This window comes from Lepidochelys kempii, chromosome 1, assembly GCF_965140285.1.
Source record: "Lepidochelys kempii isolate rLepKem1 chromosome 1, rLepKem1.hap1, whole genome shotgun sequence".
NCBI lineage: Eukaryota > Metazoa > Chordata > Testudines > Cheloniidae > Lepidochelys > Lepidochelys kempii.
Window position 1 is genome coordinate 159,225,125 of NC_136380.1, and position 7,797 is coordinate 159,232,921.

The window sequence follows — 7,797 nt, forward strand, 5'->3', positions numbered from 1 at the left end:
ACTAGGAACACAGAAAGCTGTTCCCACTCTACTTGCGCTGTCATCTTTTGATCCGTAGAATCTGGATTGACTTGGTAAAGCTGGCCCCATTTTCATAAATAGATTCAGAAATGTCATTGATCATAATGTAAGATTTTTTTTCTTTCCTTCGTTTTTTCATACAATTCCAACTCCACAGATGGGGGTTTAACTGTCCAGCTCCAATTTGGTTTCCCATGATTAAAAATTTGTAGTTCTCTCAATTTTTTGTTACATATGTCCTTTATCCATTTTTGACCCTGATAGTACCCTCTTTCTGCTTCAGATTTCCTTTCTTTATACTAACTACCGAGCTCCTTCCCCAGCTGTGACTCAAGTTTAGTTGGGCCTGGCCAGCCTTCCAGGTGCAACCAGATGGGTTGATTGGCCTATCAGCCCCATATTCACCCATTCAGAGCCTGTGTGGGTACAAAGACTGTCACACTCCATTTTATTCATAGTCCTCCATCTATTGTTTTCCCCTCTTACTTTCTGTTCATTTTTCTGTCAAAAAAACAACAAAATCAATCAAATGTGTCTGGCTTGATTTAGTTTTTATAAACACATGATGCTATACTAAAGTCTGAAAAACACACTGTTTTTGCACTACAATCATATAAATTATAAGTAATTGCAACAGAAACATTTTCCCTAGATCCTGCATCACCATGTACGGGTACCAAAGAAACAATCAGCAGTTCTAAATCAGATGCATGCCAGCAGTCGTTCAGTTGGAACTGTCCACAAACTTAGGACCACTTAGCAGCAGATTGTTTACCCAGATGTGGGAGAGTGAGAAATGGATAGCCCTGCTCCTGCAGAAAGAAGTGAATTGTTTTCATGTGGTGAAATGATAAGAAGCTTCTGAAAATAACTGATGAAATAGCAATTTTTTTCGATGAACACAAAGATCAATAAATTATTTTGCCAGTAGTTTAATACTTGTCTATTTTATTTATTCCTAACTACAGTGGGTCCAATCCTGTATTCATTTGCATTCATGACTTCAAAGAGAATTATGGGCACATAAGATTATTGGCACTGCGGTTTGGCACTGCACATCGAGTCCAGTGTTGTTAGCAGTACATTTTGAGATATGGCTTTGCAGCTCCGCATTAAAGAATATGGAATTATGATTTGTCAAAGTTAAATATCATGATTGATCTGTTTTGAAAACTCATCCCATTTGTCAACAATGATATTTATGGGGCATAACTGGTTTATTTTGGGATATCATTTTGGACCATACATGTATTACAAATCTGATACTGTAGCAAAACTAAAAGACCAATTTTCTGACCTAGGGGGATGCTCCCAAGAGCCACTGATGCATAACCTATTTGAGAGATGTGAGTATTTGGGAGCAGGTGCCAAAGAAAAACTGAATGACATCCATATGAAAACTTCATTGAGGTGGAAATGCTTTAATTTTTTATATGAGCAAAAGCAGAGTAGGACAGATCAAATATCTACTGACAAAAAGGAAAGAGGGAGTAGTATGGTCAAAGTGATGAGCTGGGAAAATTAACTTTGCAGCACCATTTTGAATAGATATAAGTAGAGCAAGAGTGCATTTGTCAAGGTCAGTGAAGAGGATGTTGCAATAATAGAGATGTGAAATGATGAGTGTCTGTATGAGAGTTTTAGCTGTGTGGATGGACTGGAAAAGCCCTGTTTTAGAGATGCTATGCAGGCAGAACGAGCAAGCTGTACATAAATCCTAGAGATGAGGACCAAGAGAGAGGTCTGAGTCAAAGATGATGCACAGGTTTCAGGCCTGAGGGACAGTCAGGATGGTGATGTTGTTCACAATGGTTGAGAAAGGAGATAGCTGGGAAGGCTTGGGGAAAAGAGATTAAAAGTTACATTTTGGCCATGGTGATTTTAAACTGGCTGGCCAGCCACAAGAAGAGACCAGAAAAACGAGCCAAGATTTTATTTTGGACAGAAGGAGGCGAATCTGGAGTAGAGGGGTAGATCTGTGAATTGTCAGCATTGAGATATGGTAACTGAATTTGCGTTTGCAGCTGAAATTACCCAGAAAGAAGACATAGAGGGATAAGAGAAGGGAACCAAGGACAGAGCCTTTTGGAAACCCCTCAGAAAGCTGGAGGGGAAGGAGGATGAAGAGGATCCTCTGAAAGACGCACTGAAGGAGTAATTAGAGAGGTACGGCAACAACTGGGAGAGGACAGAGGCACAGAAGCCAAAGGGGGACAAAGTTTGACAAAGAAGAGCATGATCGACAGTGCTGAAAGTGCCTGACAGGTCAAGGAGGATGAGACTGGAGTACTGATTCTGAGCTTTAGCTAGAAAGCGATTAGCAGTCATTAGAGGCTTTTGTGAGAAACATTTCAGTGGAGTGCAAGAGCCAGAAGCTGGACTGGAGCAGGGTCTAGGATGCAATGGGAGGAGAGAAATTTCTGATAGCAATTGCAGACAATGTGTCAACGTTCTTAGAAATGGAGGGAAGAAGGGAGCTGGGATAGTAATTGAAGAAGGTAAGTGGGGGTCAAGGGCGGTTGTTAAATTGGGAGAGACTAAGGCAAGTTTGTATTGTGAAAGGGAAGAACCAGAGGAGAGAGAGTTTGAGGACAAGGGTAATATAAAAAATGAGGGTCAGCATTAGGGAAGTGAGGAGGTGGGATGGGATGGGGTCATAGAAGCTGTAGTCACCAAAGATAAATGTGGGAGATTATGAGGAGAGGAAGTGAAAGAGCCAGGAGTCAAAATCAGATAGAAAGGCTGATGGGGAGGAGTTGGGTGGATGGTTGATAACAGCAGCATTGAATGGGAGAGGAGAGAAGAGTTGGATGCAGTGCTCTTCAAAAGAGAAGAAGAGTGGGAAGGGGTGGAGGAAGGAGCTGAGAGTGGTTGGAATGGGAGAGGAGAAGCCCAACATGCCCACCAGCATCTGATCTAGGACAGGGAGTGTGAAAGGAGAAGTCTCCACAAGAGTTTATTTCCAGGTTATAATTAATTGGGCTTTTGTCGCTAATGTGTCAGTTCAAATACTTAAATAAATTCTTCCTTGGGAAGAGGTACCCACCTTTAGACTTGATCTTGCTGATCAAAGCCAAGCGTGCATGTTGTTTGATTGATATGTTTCACAAGAACAAATGGATATAATCTAGCCATCAACAAGTTTAGGCTTGAAATTAGGCAAAGGTTTCTAACCATCAGAGGGATGAAGTTGTGGAACAGCCTTCCAAGGGGAGCAGTGGGGGCAAAAAACCTAACTGGCTTCAAGACTGAGCTTGACAAGTTTATGGAGGGGATGATATGATGAGACTGCCTACAATGCCATGTAGCCGATCTGCAACCGCTAGCGGCAAATATCCCCGATGGCCAGTGATGGGACACTAGATGGGGAGAGCTCTGAGTTACTACTGAGAATTATTTCCCAGCTGTCGGGCTGGTGGGGCTTGCCCACATGCTCAGGGTCTAACTGATCACCATATTTGGGGTTGGAAAGGAATCTACCCCTGGGTCAGATTGGCAGAGGCACTGGGGGAGCGGTTGTTTTCTTCTGCAGCATGGGGTCACTTGCAGGTTTAAACTAGTGTAAATGGTGGATTCTCTGTAACTTGAAGTCTTTAAACCATGATTTGAGGACTTCAGTAATCCAGCCAGAGGCTAGGGTGTCTTTTACAGGGGTGGGTGGGTGAGGTTCTGTGGCCTGCAATGTGCAGGAGGTCAGACTAGATGATCATGATGATCCCTTTTGACCTTAAAGCCTTTGAGTCTATGATATACCTGTCAGGTATGGAAACTTTCTTATACCCTTATTTATATTGTCAAAGAATGCCAGAATGCTTACAAATCACTAGGAGGTTCAAATTGCTTAACATATCAGGGGGCAGTATAAAGGGCAAGAGAAATGGATCTTTGATAACATCAACCAGAAAGTAATGGCTATAAACTGGTTGAGAGAAGAATAAAAAATAAACCAGAGGCTCAGATATTTTTTGTGCAAGCTGACAGTATTGCAGATATAACTCATACTGATCAGTGCTCTAATGATTGTTCACTGCATTACTAGTTAAGACTAAGAATGCAACCTTGCATTGGGTGGTGGCAACTAGGTGTGGTTCAGACAATGCTACCAAACCAGTGGCTACAGGAGGCCCACAGGTCATTGGGGGCCAGGCTACCAATGTTAGTGGAATGTTTACTTCTCATGCTCCAGCACCATGTGGCATGAAATCCCTTTATGCGCAGAGTGCCTATGGTGATAATAATTGGAATCCGCACAGAACCACAGTTGGCTTGGCCATACCATGGGTTTCCCTCTTCCAGTGTAACAAGAAACCTCCATCTACCTTTCTATAACTTCTTCCATAAACATACTCCTCATTTCTAGAAACACTACTTATTCTCTTCCCCCTGGTCCCTCATAGGAGTGAACATATTTCCGTCTCCAACACCCCGGTTTGCACAATTCAATGTTTGAAGCATGTGGAGGCAGGAAGGCATGTTCAGAACATTAGGCTCTGGAAATGTGGGCCACAGTCAATGTGCAGGGGACCCTAGATTTGCTTGAACCAGCCCTCATGACCATGCTAATGAAGGGAAACACGATTCCAGATGATAGAGTATATATTTGCATTATACATCCTAGCTGCTGCTCACTGGGCTATATTTTCAGAAACATTTCAGTGGGCACTGATAGCAATTAAGGGCATAAAAACAGATGGCCCATATTTTCATAAAGTGACTTGGATGCCCTGAATTTAAACATATCGTTGTCTCAAGTTCGGCATCCATAATTAATGGACATTTTTGAAAATGTAGGCCAGAAATGTCCAAAATTCAACTAAGTTTCAAAGATTTTCAAGGAGCACCTACTTGGATTGAAAATAGGACAGTTTGGGGTCTGGGGATATGTGTCTGAAAGCTTCCTTGAAATTCAATGTCATATGTTAGCCATCCAGTCATCTCATATGGTCTAGGCAGCTTTATGAAGTCTAACTATATTTGTAGTTATGCATGCAAAGTGGTTTAGGCAGACAGTTACCTTTTTAGCTGTTCGTTGGCATTAGGGTGGAAAGGTGAAGAAAACCCTGACTTCATATGGAAGGATCTGAAGCACATGGAAGAGGAGAATGAATTTAAAGAGGAAACATTATATTCCTCTAAGCTGATGGATAGATGCCATGAGCAGTTAAAAGCCCTGTAACCCAAATTACAAATAGAAATGGGCCCAAACCAAACCCCTTGGTTTGAACCCTCTGAAATCAGTAGTGTTTCAAATCTAAATCCAGATCAGATTTCATTGATGAGGGGATCTATGCCTGTAATGAATTAACCAAAACCCCATATGTGAATGTTCCTGGCCTTTGGTTGAGTAAAAATATGAATCCAGATACAGATCTGAATTGTGCAAACCAGGACCATCTCTAATTTAACATAAACTACACTAGTCATGTGGCCTCCCCCAGGGACATAAAATAATTTTGAAAAAATGGAGGGATAACAGGAACAGGCATTGAGTTATCATTCAAAATATTTGGGAAGAACTCTCAACAGCTTCCTCTGGTATAGTCATGTGATGATGACAGAGGTGAGGTCCTTCCCATCCTAATTGTTTTGTCAGTGGTTCTCAAACTGGGGTTTGCGAACCACTGGGGGTTCACACAATGTTACAGGGGGTTACTCAGAAAAATTTCTTTAATGGTGGCCAGAGGACCTCAAGCATGGGAGGCTGCAGGTGTGACCCAGTTGCGGAGCAGACAGCCCGAGCCCCATGGAGCGCTGAGCAGGCAGCCTAGCCCTGGTCAGCGCGGGGCCGGCAGCCCGAGCCCTGCGGAACGTGCAGCTGAGCCCCGGTTAGTGGAGGTGCTGGAAGCCCAAGCTCCATGCAGTGGAGGGCCAGGCAGTTGGGGCCGGCAGCCTGAGCCCCCGCAGTCAGCGGGGCCAGCATCCTGAGCCCCATGGAGTGTGGAGCTGGCAGCCCAGACCCCAGCGCGAGGCCAGCAGCCTGAGCCCCATCGCAGGCAGGGAGGCAGCTGGGAGCCCAGGCACGCAGATGGCAGCTCGGACCCCTGTCCTTGCCAGACAGGGGAAGTTGGGTGGCATGAGGGGCAGAGTGAGCAGGGGCCACGCTGTATGTGGGGGGTGGTCCAGGCTAATTTGTCCCTCTCGGGGCACCCCCTAGGGATGGCCCTGGTGGTGGAAGGAAAGGTGTTTGCACGCCAAACCAGCTGGAACCAGGTTGTAGTCAATGCAGTAATGTTAAGGTGCCTCAGTAATTCGATACTAAGTCATTTTCTCTGGAGTGCTGTTTTGCTTCAGTGAGAGGTGAGACACTCTTCTCATTTTCTAGTTTGTTGGTTGTTAGCATCACATTGAGGAGATTTAAATTTAAATCCCTGGAAATATTCATTTTTAGGAGGGGGTTCACGAGATTTCACATTTTAGTGAAAGAGGTTCACAGGTTGTTAAAGTTCGGGAACCACTGTTTTAAGCGATGCCTGTAAGTGTTCCTAATGTGTGCGAACCTCTCACCCTGCACTATGCGTGCAAAAGATATGTCCTGTGCATTCGTCTGAGGTTGTTTACTCTCAAACAATTCTCAAAGATGCGGCACAACTGTTTGTTGGGGGTGAATGTTGCTTCAGTTTTGGACAAGGAACAAAGGACAAATAAGTGAGGTATTTTCAGGATAAAAGTATTCCAACTTTCTTAGTTATTGCCTGGGCAACACAGGCCCACCAGTGAAAAAGCATATCTGTAAAGGCTGATTTTATTCAAATGATACTGGAATGCTGTGTCTATCTGCACTGAGGGTAACATGGAAGGATAAACATGTATCTCATGATTTTTACACTACCAGACATGTTCTTCCATCTCATACATGAGACTCCATAACCAAGTTATTTACACAAAAAGTAGACTGTTGAGAGCCTACTATGTTTTTACATATATTTATGGATTTTTATTAGCCTTAATGTTTAATGTATTTGTTACAAACATGGGAATTTCCTGCAATGTCTTTGGGGGCTCTTACTCTATTACATTTATGCATCATTGTGGGCCAGGGACTGTATGTAATTCCATGGTGGAGAGTGACCACAGTTCCTCCAGGAACTAAAAACAGGGAGTGATTAGGCAAATTCACTCAGGTTGTAACACCTCCAGAGAGATACCACCACCTGCAGAGTTTCATTTATAGTAGTTCAAGCTGGATTCTCCAGAGACCAACAGACAAAGAAAGGATTTTTGGATAAATAGCCTGTGTTAAATGAACAGAGCCTTCTTTCTCATCTGCAAACAGACAGGACCTCCTATCCAAGGTTGAAGGGCAGTCCTTCCTGGGAAGGGGTGGAAGAACTTTGGCCTCCTGATGCTCGATAAGACTGATGAGTGACCTCTGGTAAGTTTTTAACATGTGCATAGGAAGTTTCATTGTTTTTATATGTTTTCCCTGGCCTGGTCTACACTGCGGGGGGGATCAATCTAAGTTACGCAACTTCAGCTATGTGAATAACGTAGCTGAAGTCGACGTACTTAGACCTACTCACTACGGTGTCTTCAGTGTGGTGAGTCGACTGCTGCTGCTCCCCTGTTGATTCTGCCTGCGCCTCTCATGGTGGTGGAGTACAGGAGTCTATGGGAGAGCACTCGGGGGGTCTATTTATCCCGTCTACTCTAGACGCGATAAATCGACCCCCGCTGGATCGATTGCTGCCCACCGATCCGACGGGTAGTATAGACATACCCTCTGTAATTCTTTCACCTTAAGAATAAATGTGCTTGTTTATAAAGGGCTGTGTGGTA

General features: G+C 43.8%; 1 protein-coding gene across 9 annotated transcripts in view; it reads left to right on the forward strand.

The window, feature by feature from the left end:
* The window catches only part of ZBTB21 (zinc finger and BTB domain containing 21), a 49,305-nt gene extending 46,334 nt beyond the window's left edge, over window positions 1–2,971 (forward strand). For 5 of the 9 annotated variants that reach the window (XR_013636359.1, XR_013636360.1, XR_013636361.1 and 2 more), the window contains one exon: window positions 1,323–2,971. The gene's annotated coding sequence lies outside the window, so the exon portion shown is untranslated. The remainder of the gene's footprint in view (window positions 1–1,322) is intronic. The other 4 variants (XR_013636365.1, XR_013636367.1, XR_012160793.2 and 1 more) reach the window with 4 other exon arrangements.
* The last annotated feature ends 4,826 nt before the right edge of the window (window positions 2,972–7,797 follow it).